Genomic DNA, 13,178 nt, shown 5'->3' with positions numbered 1-13,178 from the left:
CTGGTCATTTCCTTGCCAGTGGGCAAATGAACAAAACCAGCAGGAGATCAAATACTTTTTTTCCTCACTGTATATGTTTAATATTTGTAATTATTATTTAATTATTAATATTTTGGTAATATTTAAAAAAAAAATTGTTATGAATATTTTGTAAATAAAGGTGCATATAGCTACAATTTCTCCATTCTCCTTATGTATGGCGACTATTGGGACACCCTATAATAAGAGCCTGTTTAGACAACTTTTTAATGCATACATTTCTGGGTCTGCCACTGATGGATGTGATCTTTGCATTTTCTTTTTAATCAAATATCCTTTATTTAAAAGGGTTTTTCCATTTTTCCTATACGTACAATGCCAATCATACAAATGCAATATCCAACAATACAATTTTTTTTTCCTATACCACTTTATCCAAAAATACTGTATATATAAAACTATTTATTTTCTGTACCACCTACAATTCGTAGATTATCAAAAGAAAATGGAAAACAAAAATATTACACTATATATCTTCCTTTCCTAATTTATGAGCTGCTACATATAATATCCTTTGGGGGAAGCCCTGTAGTGTCCATCCACGGGCTCCATAGTCTCTCAAACTTTTTTTACACATCCTCTTTTTATACACACATATTTTTATTTTCTTATCGCATCATTTATCACCTTTACCCATTCCCTGTATGTTGGTGTAGGAGCCAATCACCTCTGTGCAATCAACTTACAAGCCTGAAATAAGCAAGTAGTCACTGCAATCTGTACAGTGAATGGTATTGTCTCCATCCATATGGCCTAGTATACATGGCATTGGGTCTAATCCAAGCTCTTCCCCAAATACGGAAATTTACAGTACTAATAATTTCCTCCCAGTATATATATAATTTGGGGCACCTGCCCAATGGCAAAGATTTTAATTATTTATTTCTCTATAGGTGAGGGTTTGGTGGATCAGATTCTGCTGGATGAATTCGGACACTCCCTGACTCCAGAGCTGAAAGGTAATATATTAATAATTTTCTCCAAAGCTCAGGTCTGGTGGTGTTATGTATTCCCGAAATTCAGACATTCCACTTTAGATCATACAATTTACATAACAAAATGTGTTAACCCTTTTCCTGCTTGAGATTTTACTTTTTTTTTTTTTTGCATGTGTTACCCACTGGGCCATAGCTGAATGGTGGCTAGAAATGAATGTTACACAGTATGGTACATACCTCTCCTTTATGGAGTTTAATGGTTTCTCTACCAGTATATATATTTTATTTGCATGATTCTTCATTAAAGAAGACAGCATGGGGCTTACTAATGCATTAGCTTTATATTTTTTTGTACACATTGTTTCACTCAATAGCATTATCATGTCATTATTACCGGAGTTTGAACTGTCGGAATGCTCTTTTATCGGTTCTTCAATTGCATTGAACCCTAGAATTGGAGTAGCAGAGCAAGTCTGGCTAACTAGCACTGGGACAAGGATTGTTGCCCTTTTTCCACTTCAGTTTTCAATTTTTAGCTACAATTTCACCCACTTACCAAAGGAAACAGAACCATTTGCTGCAGTGATGGTTAGCTTGCTGTCTTTTAATAACAGTTTGTCAGTTGGCTGAATTGCAGTTTGTTTTTGTTTTCTGGTTGAACCCAGCTTGCAGCCATAATGCCTTTTTGGGAACCCGTGTCAGTGAGTACTTTTGTGGGTACCCCTCCTAAATTACAAGTCAGTAAGCATTTGCTCCCTATTAGTCTGGCTACTTTTTTTGACTCACATTGACAAAGTGAGTGAAGGATTTCTGTAGGTTCTGAGGTGACTTTGGACTTCTTATCATAGCTGGTCACTGGTTGTCCCACACCTGTGACCACTTCTCCTTTCCCGGAAGCTTTTCTCTTTTTATGCACCCTCATGCCATATGACCTTCTTGTCCGCAGGTAAAGCAATGCCTACATTTTACTTTTCCTTGGCTCACACATGGTTTACATCTCTGCATATTCCTGCTTTTATGATCTGACAACTTTGCTGGACCATCTCCACACTTTCTCATTGCACTTGCCAGGTCAGCAACCTGCACAGTTAATTCTACAAGTGAAGCATGAGTGGTATTGCCACAGTCTATGACTTCTGTTTGATGTGCCTGTGTGACATGTGTCATGGCTAACTTGGACCTAACAGTGCCACTCAGTCTGACTTGCCTCTCTGCTTCTACTTGGGTTGCTTTGGTAACTTTCTCTAGAATAGAATCATCAGTGACTGGTAAGTCTGAAATGTATGGTTTGATATCCCTTCCAATTTCACTATATGTTTCACTTAAAGGGTAACTCCACTTTTGTGGGGAAAAAAAAATCAGAATATAAAGAAAAAACAATATAGCGTATACAATTGCAAAACAAATCATATTGTAATTGAATGTTATTAAAAATGAATCAAAAAATTGAGGGAGAGGGGGATGGGGCGGACCAATAAAATTCCCTATATTCCTTGGTTAGTCAAGGATGTAGTGGGATGTGACATAAATTGCAAGTAATACCAATATTACCAAACGGCGTATAGCCGGTGAGCCAAGCAACTATATTGCATGTAGAACAAAATGGACAGAAAAGAGTTGCATGTATGGCTCAAACACTGGTAATTGGTTAGAAAAACATTACTTTATTGGAGAAAATCAAGATAAAATCATACACCTCACAAATAAACTTACAAAAAAGGTATAGTGACATGAATAAAAACACATGCATGTATGTGAGAGGTCCGCCTTGATAGCAACAAAGTACCTCACTTAAGCTCCACCCACCTACCAAAAATGCCCCAAATGGTAGAAAATAAGTAGATGTCCGTTTTACCGCTATATGGCAGCCCTGTATTTGGTATGATTCATAAGTTTTATATCACATATAGAGACAACCTTTGATCTCCATATATGGTAATATTAACAGGTGCCTGATTGAGTACAGGGCAGAGTGGAAGTATGGGGCCAAAGGGAAGGCAATGGGAGATGCAGAAAGATTAATTTCCATCCATGTAGTTGATACAATTGGCTATGTTCCTTAACCGTATCATCAACTCGCTACATCCAGTATCATGGTGAAATCCAAATGAGGTATTCAAAAAAGAATATGAAAAATATTGCGGCAGATTGATTCACGGAGTTTGTTCCTATTACATATGGTAAATAAATTCATAGCATATAGTAGTAACATTTGATTTTCATTTTATGTCTGTGCACTCTGACATTAAACTCGATGTTCTTTCAAGTAATGTAAAGACAGTTCATTAGGAGGAATTATTCCACCGAAGTTGATCAGTGTGGACCCTCCACATTTGAAGTGTTCATAGGAAATTTACCATAGTAAAGGTGCATCAATTTGCAGATGGTTCATAGGACAAACTGACAACATGAAAGCAGCAGCACATGAAGCACATATAATTAGCTAATTGCTATTCAAACTCTGTGTTGCCTTTTACTCTCCTGGTTTGAGAAATTGTCTATAATGAGGTATTATTCCACTCGCATATAGAGAATATGTGGACCCTCATTTAGAGTTTTTTGGACATGGAGAGGAGGCTGCACATATGTTTGATAGTTGTATCGGAAGCAGTCTAAAGCAGCAGACAGATTTTGCAAGCAGTTGACAGGACTGGTTATATGGATATGTGTATATCCTAAACTCACGTGTCCGGACAGGATGTATAAGTATCGAATCCCTCCAGATGTCTCTGTCTATAGATGCCGAATCCCTCCAGATATCTCTGTCTGTAGATGCAAGGTAGTCAAAAGGTCCTTGAAATTGAATGTGCTTGGTTATAAAGTGGATGTTTAAGCCAGGTGAACGGAAGATGGCCGATCAATTTCCCATGGTTCGGAAAAAACATGCAGTATTTGTTTGCTGCGTGGTCAAATGAATGAGTTTGTCTCCCGCGCTCGTAGATAGTGGTGGCGTGCCTTCCGGGTAAGGTGGGTGGAGCTGTCGTCGTGAGGTCTATGGTGCGTCTGACGTCAACGCGTTTCGCGTGACGCAGCACGCTTCTTCAGGACGTAAAGAGCGTAATGCACGTCAGTCCTTTTATACCCGATCCGTGGTATCCATCGTATTTTACATTTCAAAGGATCAGGTTATGTGCAATCACGTAAGGTTGACCTCTAGTGGACGGAATAGAAACTCTAACATTACAGGTTCCATATACTACTCCATGTTAGACTAACGGCACTTTGAATAATTAGAAGTATAAAGATTTACCCCAATGTAATGAGGCAGATCAGAGCAATATAACATTTATAGGTTATTTTAATTCCTCTATAGATAATTTTTATGTCTCCCTGGATAATGCATTTCTTTAAAAATTACCTTTCCTTTTCAATCTGCAGCTGTTGTAATTTTCTGAAAATGCAATACGGCCGCCTGGAGCTGTTCTGTACACAGAATGTATACTGACCACACCCCCAGAAACATAATTTCTTGCTTGTGTGATTGGGTCACCAATTTTCCCAAAAGTGTGCACTAAGATACAAGTCAGATTTCTGGCATCCCCTGCAACAAATATGTCATTTTTGGTGAGATCCTCCCAATAGGAACACGTCTAAAGGGATGCAGTCCCAGCAGCTTTCCTCATTAGAGCCCTGCAGCTGCCACAGCTGATAGATAAATATAAAACCACTCCCATTTGACCCACTCAGCACAGAGGAACAAACAATGATTTCTTCTGAATAACAAAAGATAGGAATCTGCAACAAAGTTTGTTACAATCCCTGCAATGTACAGAGATGACCCAGAGGGGGATGTCTTCTTCTCAACAAAAGTGGAGTTACGCTTTAACCACTGGTATAACGTGCAAAGAAATACTCCTTGTATCCGGTTCTTACCATAAACAATAGCAGCACCCGCTTGTTGAGATGACCACAGTACTTTTTGCTTTAGTCCCATAATCCTGTAAACAAACTGCTGCAGAGTTTTCTTATCCTGTTGCTTTGCATTTATCAGTTCCTGAAACAGATCAGTGCTGCTACAGAAACGCCCTCCCTATTAATTAGTAGTGTTGGGTGAGTGGTTTGGAGCATAAGTTCGGCCTGAATATTGCCCGTCTGCAATATGTGACGGAGGCGGGTATCAGATCCCTGTCCTTCTCACTAACTCGTGACAAAGGACCAGCCAATCCCACACCCTGCTGTCACTTACGTAACAATGCCACTCTCAGCTGCACCCTGCACAAAGATTTTCAAGCTTGCGGGACCACAATCTAGGTGTCAGCAGGCTGAGAGCGATTGTCACTGGGCTAATTAAGCAATTAACCATTTCACTGACACCACCTCCTTTATTTATTTCCAGAGCCGTAGGAAGGTCTTAATTTTAGAAATACCAATTATGATTTTAGAATAATCGTCTGTAACACGCATTGTCACCACAGACAGGAATGTTCAGAGGATCTATTGTATACAGTAGCACTCTTCAAGAGACAGGTTCATTGTTAGCTTGCATTAAGAGCTTAGGGACAAGGTTAACACTTTTTCAAAATAAAGTTTAATAATAAAAAGTTCAGAGTTGGTGCAAATAAAATATTTACAGAAAAAAGGTGTTTCAAAGAAATAGAGACGCAATTCAGCAATTAGAAAAATATGGTAGAATTGAGAAGTAAGAATACTTGCATTCAATGTCCTGGGTGTTATCAGAGTTCAATCAATGAGCCAGGTGTGACCTGTTCTCAAACTCGATAGATGTTCCTCTTTGATGTTACCATAAGAACTCTGATAACTCAGTTTTAGTCAGCCTTTTCTCTAGAATCAAAGGGGTGTTGACGGATACCCCTGACCAATTAAAACGGAGTGGCAATGGGCTGTCCTGGGTTTATGACAATATCAGGTCCTCCTCTGTGGACAGATTCATACCACTCTTCATATCTCAAAATATGTAATGGTTACATTCTTTAAACTGATAGTTTATCATTCAGCATGTAATTTGGCATCAAGAAATACCAAACACAGATAAGGTTATCACACAGGGAATATCTTACCGCTATCTTCTGTTCTATTTGTGATAGGGTGGTCATGCATGGTCTTAATTTGATCAGTATGACATTTCTCATCCAAATATATACTTATTGGTAATGTGTCATGTTCCTGTCTGCATTTATGAATTGTGTGTGTATCTGTTAAGTTTTTTAATAAACAGCTTGGTTGAGTGCTATTTATGACTGTCTGTTATCCTTTATGGATTTTCTCTACGTTTTATAACCGGCCTGTTCTGGAAGAAACAACATCTTGCTAGATCAATTAGTGGGTTTTCTGTCTCTGTTGAGATAACAGTTCATTTGAAGTGTAAACCCTCTGCATTCCATGAGTGAATTGAGATGGGGAGGGGGAGAGAATATCACTGAATATATCTCTGGGCTGCCATGACAATGGCCGCTCTGATCAAAATGGTTGCTTCTGAACAACATGGCTGCCTGCGACAGCTTTTGTATATCCAGTGCAGGATATCATTACACGCCCCTTCGGCGAACACCCGTACATGCGGGGTGCTCAGCGGGATGTTCGCCCACCGAGCACCCCACAATGCGCTGCACAGTGCATTCTAAGCCCTGATTGGCTGTAGCAATGCAACTTACGGTCAGGTGCAAGGCTTTGTCCAATCAGGACACATCAAATAGCTGGTTGTTATAGAGCAGGCCGTGCAGCCAGCTGCTGTGTCCTTAACAACAGATGAATCATCAGCTGTCAAAAGGCTTCCCCGCTTACAGCTGAAAAAAATAAAAAACATTTCCGGCAATAGAAAAATGTGAAAAAAATGAAGTGGGTCCCCTCCCCCCCCAAATCCATACCATGCCCTTAGGGTCTGGTATGGATTTTAAGGGTAGCCCCATGCCAAAATAAAGAAAAATGGTGTGGGCCCCCCCCCCACCAATCCATACCAGATCCTTATTCGAACATGCAGCCTGGCAGACCAGGAAAGGGTGGGGGCCATACCAGGCCACATACCCTCAACATGTAAAATACAGAAATATATAACAGATACTGGACCAGCGCTATTTTTTTTTCCCTCTCTGGCCCCATCCACCCAGAGCGCTTTATTACTTAAATAGCATCTTGCATAACTGCCCATAATATTCCAAACAAGTGAACATAGGGTTAATCAGCCTGGATGTTCAGCCCTTATCTCTCACAGCTGTACACTAGCTCCTCTCTGCTCCAAGCCACTCCCCCATCTCCCTGACAACTGATGACACTGGCTCCAACTCTAGCCATATAAGAGGGAGCTTCCTTTGGTCTCTAGACAATGCCTGACGAAGGGCACGCATGCCTCGAACGCTAGCACCACCCCGCTTCCACCAGATGTGATGAGGGAGAAGCTGTGATGCCGTCAGGACACCAGGAAGTGCCAGAAGCCACTGACACAGCCAGGACTCAGGGCTGTCTACACCTCTCCTGCCTCCCCTGCAGTGGATCGGATGACTTGCAGTAAAGCCTGCTTTCCTATCACTCATGTGAGTGCATTACCTTTTATGCCAATAAAGGATTGTTTTAATACTACACTCAGGTGGCGCTGCTCTGTTCTCTCTTTTTTATACCCTCAACATGGGGGGTGCTTTGGGGCACCTTGTCCCCATGTTGATGAGGACAAGGGCCTGTTCTCCACAAGCCTGGACTGTGGTTGTGAGAGTCTTATCAGAATCTGAAAGTCCCCTTTAACAATCCCCCAGATCCTGCCCCCCTATTTGAATGGGTATGGAGTACATTGTACCCATACTCATTCACCCAAAAAAAAGTGTCAAAAAGAAATAGAAACACACGCACACAGTTTTTGACAGTTCCTTTATAAAAAATAAACATAAATGTCTCCCGATGTATATCCATCCTTAATCATGATGCCAGTGACCGCCACCGGACCCGTAAAAAAAAAAAAAAAAAAAAAAAAAAAAGCTCCGCACTCAACATAGGCTCCTTGCTGTCTGCCTGCTCTGCCATTTGACATTTCTTAAATAGGTTAGGGGCGGGACCACCTAGCAACATCACCTGGTGGCACCGCCCCCCATGTGATGTCACTGATCTAGCATGCACTGATTGGTGACATCACACAGGGGCAGTGCCATGAGGTGATGTCACTATGTGGTCCAACCTCTTAGGCAAAGGTTTTTCTTTTTTCGGGTCCAGCGGTGCAGCGAGTGTCATTATTGACAATAGATCTACATCAGGGGACATTGTTTTTTATTTTTAATAAAGGAATTGTCAAAAACTGTGTTTGTGTTTTTTTATTTTGAAACTTTTTTGGTAAATGGGTAGGGTAGATTCCATATTTCGATAAGCCCCCCGCAGACCACCACAACCACAGCCAAGGGTTGTCGGGAAGAGGCCTTTGTCCCTATCAACATGGGGACATGGTGCTTTGGGGAAGAAGGGCAGAGCAACCCCTCCAAAGCAGCCCCCCATGTTTAGGGCATGTGGCCTAGTATGGTTCAGGAGGGGGGTGCTCACTCACCCCCCCCTTCCTGCCATGCCACGCTACATGTTCGGATAAGGGTCTGGTATGGATTTTTTTGGGGGGGGACCCCACGCCATTTTGTTTAATGTTGGCATAGGGTTCTCCTTAAAGCGGAGTTCCGGGCACAGATGTGATTTTTCAATAAGCATACCCCCGGGACAGTCAGGGCTAGCACATTCCACAATGGCTAGCCTCTGATCTGTCCCGGTTCGCACTTACCTTTTAGAAGAAATACTTACTTATAAAATTTCTTCCACAGCGTTTCCATCTCTCTTGTGGGCAGCTGAAGCCGGCGCGGTCCTCTTCTGCGTCTTCTTCCGCGTCTTCTTCTCCCAGAATGCGCCGCACCGGCCCCTCTCGTCACTTCCGGTGCGGCGCCGCATTCCTAAACAGCTTCTGGGCATGCCCAGAAGCTGTTTAGCAGGGGAATGCGGCGTCGCCCGGAAATGACGTGCAGGGCCGGTGCCGTCGCATTGATTCCTGGGAGCGATGACGTTCAGCTCCCAGGAATCATTGCGAGGCAGGAAGTGACGGGGAGAGCCGCGGCTCCGAGGGAGGAAGTACCCTGAGGTGAGTATTTACGATCTACAATTACAAGGTGAGTTTTAAAAAAAAAAAAACCCTAACTATCCAATTCCTTTTCAGGTTATCCAGAACTAGCGGACGGGCACAAAAAAAAACATCGATTTTGTGCCCGGAACTCCGCTTTAAATCTATACAAGACCTAAAGGACCTGATATGAATTGGGGGTAACCCCCACACTATTTAAAAAAAAAAAAAAAATGTTGTATTGCTGGCAATAGTATTGTATTGCTGGCAATGGTATTGTATTGCTGGCAATTTAAATATCATTTTTTTTTCTTTTTATATGTCAGTTTTGCTGCAGCAGGTTCTATACACGGCACAGATGCACCAGGCAGACTAAGGGTAGCCCCTAGGCACTATATTTAAAGGAGCTTTTCATTTTTATTGTTTTTACATTAAGCATTATTAGAATCACTGCTCTTGTAAAATCTTTTAAAAACATGTTTTTTGCATTGACACATGTCCTCCAGGGTAATACCCAGCCCCCCATGCCCTTTTTATGACCATTAACTTGCATAAAAGCCTTCAGAATGGGGACTTTTGATTTTTCAAGTTCGAGTCCCATAGACTTTAATAGAGTTTGCGGCTCGGGTCCGAACCTTTTACATGTTCGGGAGTTCTGGTGCGAACTGAACAGGGGGGTGTTTGGCCCATAACTATTAATTTTGTATATGGTGAGGAGCTATTACCCTTTAATTGACAAACATATCAAACCATATATTACAAAATGAATAAAAGGTGGCTACAGTGTAAAGAAAGTGCAAACAAGTGCTTCCAATGTGCAAGGAGTATGTGCAGATTTACAATGGTTTCCACAGTGCATAGAATAACCATAAAAATGCCAAATAAAATATCCAATATTCTTTTTTTTTTAGTAGATTTTTATTGGTGAAGTGAACAGTACAAAATTAACAGTTGCATAAGGGTCCTTTCACGCGGGCGGATGAAAAACGGACATAATGCATGTCAATGGGATTGCGGATGTCAGGGGATGACCATCCGCTGACATCCGATTTGCGTCCTTTCCGATCAGTTCAGTTTTTTGGAACGGAAGAGAACCCTATTTTTCTTCCGTTTAAAAAAAGGAACGGACGCAAAAACTGATGTCAGTTCAGTGGCGGCCGGCCCATAGGGGGCGCAGGGGCGCCGCCCCCCCCCCCAAAAAAAAAAAGAAAAAGAAAAAAAAAGATTTAAAAAAAAAAAAAATGTTTGCCCACAAGGGGCGCCCGCCTCATTGGTGCCTATGGGGGGTGGGGTTTTCCACCCGCAGAGGCGCCGAGAGGCGGCCTTCTGGGGCGTAACTGTAGCGCAGAGCACTGCGCTACACCCACCCCCCTTTTGGAGCCCGCTCCATTGGTGCCTATGGGGGGGTGGGGTTTTCCACCCGCAGAGGCGCCAAATGGCAGCCTTCTGAGGCCTAACTGTAGCGCAGAGCACAGCGCTACACCACCCCCCTTTTGTGATGTCTAGGATCATGATTGGTCCAGACTCCAGCCTGGACCAATCATGATTAAGGACATCCATGCTGACCTCGTTGGGGGCGGTGTCGGTGCGTGCATCAGTCACTCACCGTCACCGCCCGGTCAGCTTCCCGCCGCCGCAGAAGAGGAGTCGTGAGGAGGGGAGAAGCCGGCGCCGGGAGCCGAGCAGAAGAGGACGGACGTCGGAATCGCGAGGAGGGGGAGAAGCCGCCGCCGGGAGCCGAGCCGTCGCCAGGTAAGTGTCTCAGCCAGGGAAGTGCTGACTCGTCACCTGTGCCATGCCTATTCCATCACCTGTGCCATGCCTGTACCATCTGTGCCATGCCTATTCCATCACCTGTGCCATGCATATACCATCATCTGTGCCATGCCTATTCTATCACCTGTGCCATGCCTGTACCATCTGTGCCATGCCTATTCCATCACCTGTGCCATGCATATACCATCACCTGTGCCATGCCTGTACCATCTGTGCCATGCCTATTCCATCACCTGTGCCATGCATATATCATCACCTGTGCCATGCCTATTCTATCACCTGTGCCATGCCTGTACCATCTGTGCCATGCCTATTCCATCACCTGTGCCATGACCTTACCATCACCTGTGCCATGCCTATTCCATCACCTGTGCCATGCCTGTACCATCTGTGCCATGCATATTCCATCACCTGTGCCATGCCTATACCATCTGTGCCATGCCTATTCCATCACCTGTGCCATGCCTGTACCATCTGTGCCATGCCTATTCCATCACCTGTGCCATGACCTTACCATCACCTGTGCCATGCCTATTCCATCACCTGTGCCATGCCTGTACCATCTGTGCCATGCATATTCCATCACCTGTGCCATGCCTATACCATCTGTGCCATGCCTATTCCATCACCTGTGCCATGACCTTACCATCACCTGTGCCATGCCTATTCCATCACCTGTGCCATGCCTGTACCATCTGTGCCATGCCTATTCCATCACCTGTGCCATGCCTATACCATCTGTGCCATGCCTATTCCATCACCTGTGCCATGCCTGTACCATCTGTGCCCTGCCTATACCATCACCTGTGCCATGCCTGTACCATCTGTGCCATGCCTATTCCATCACCTGTGCCATGCCTATACCATCTGTGCCATGCCTATCCCATCACCTGTGCCATGCCTGTACCATCACCTGTGCAATGCCTATTCCATCACTTGTGCCATGCCTATTCCATCACCTGTGCCATGCCTATTCCATCACCTGTGCCATGCCTATACCATCATCTGTGCCATGCCTATTCCATCACCTGTGCCATGCCTATACCATCTGTGCCATGCCTATACCATCACCTGTGCCATGCCTATACCATCACCTGTGCCATGCCTGTACCATCACCTGTGCAATGCCTATTCCATCACTTGTGCCATGCCTATTCCATCACCTGTGCCATTCCTATACCATCACCTGTGCCATGCCTATACCATCATCTGTGCCATGCCTGTGCCATGCCTGTACCATCACCTGTGCCATGCCTATACCATCTGTGCCATGCCTGTACCATGACCTCAAAGTCACGCAATTTTTTACCGCGTTTTTTGCCGCGAAGCAATACCTATTACATTTTTCTTTTTGCGCCCCCCCAAAAATTTTGAGTACCAGCCGCCACTGTGTCAGCAGTGTCATCCGCTGACATCCGCAATCCCATAGACATACATTATGTCCGTTTATCATCCGTAAATTGATGGGATGATAAATAGTCAAACGGAACGCACCCTCCAAAGTGCATCCGTGTCCATTTAAAAAAAATGAATGGACCGTGTGAAAGGACCCTTAAGAACATTTTACATTGAGGATACAATGCAAACAGTAAGCGTGCTATGGCACGAGATGCCAAACTAAGAGTAACAGGGGTGACAGCAGGGGGGGGGGGAGGTGAAGGGGGTGGGAGAGGAGAAAAGAAGGGTGGAAAGAAAACGGGGGGGGGGATAGAGAAAAAGAACCCAGAAGAACAAAGTAATCTTACAGGTCAATCTTTTTGGCAATACACATGAGCGGAACAGAGGCTGGATGGGTCTGTGGAAGAACATGGGGTCTAGGTGGGGGCCAACACAGTTTAGTAGGAAGTGAAGTCGCACTACGGTTGAGGCCATTCAGTATAGTAGCCATAGTGGCGTAGCTTCAGTCCATCAGATCTGTGGGTAAAGCTGTGTAGTAGGTGAATTTTTTGTTTTGGAAATCCATATCCTGAGAGGGCCATGTTTTAGATGCAAAGAGCCGCCACTTGCGTTCAAAATGGGCTTTGGAAGTTGCATGAGTAAAGTCTGTGTTTATATAATCTTTCTTAAAGAGAGCACGTAGTTCTTGCTTGAGCTGGCCTATGGTTGGGGCGGAGGATGTTATCCATTGAGACGGGATGACCTTCCGTGCAAGCAGGAGGCAAGTAAGAATCCATGGTAGGTGATAAGCGGAAGGGCCGTTAGACCAGGTCAACAATTGTTTGTCCCAGTATCCAAAGATGAGGAGATAGGGGTCCTTTGGGATCATTAGTAGTGTGATCTTGTGGATGAATGCAATAACTTGGTCCCAAAGGTAGAGCTGAAACCATTGAAAGAACTCCCTGATTTCATTACTCGGTCAGGGAGTTCTTTCAATGGTTCCAATAGTTCTTTCA

General features: G+C 43.7%; 1 protein-coding gene across 1 annotated transcript in view; it reads left to right on the top strand.

Moving 5' to 3' along the window:
* Positions 1–936: 936 nt before the first annotated feature.
* LOC309569498 (NACHT, LRR and PYD domains-containing protein 12-like) overlaps positions 937–13,178 on the top strand; it is a 1,417,729-nt gene continuing 1,405,487 nt past the window's right edge. The window contains exon 1 of the mRNA XM_082275358.1: positions 937–998. The gene's annotated coding sequence lies outside the window, so the exon portion shown is untranslated. The remainder of the gene's footprint in view (positions 999–13,178) is intronic.

Source organism: Pelophylax lessonae, assembly GCF_965119305.1.
Source record: "Pelophylax lessonae genome assembly, chromosome: 13".
Taxonomy (NCBI): Eukaryota; Metazoa; Chordata; class Amphibia; order Anura; family Ranidae; genus Pelophylax; species Pelophylax lessonae.
Note: the sequence above shows the minus strand (reverse complement) of the source record. Positions and strands in the feature narration are given on the sequence as shown.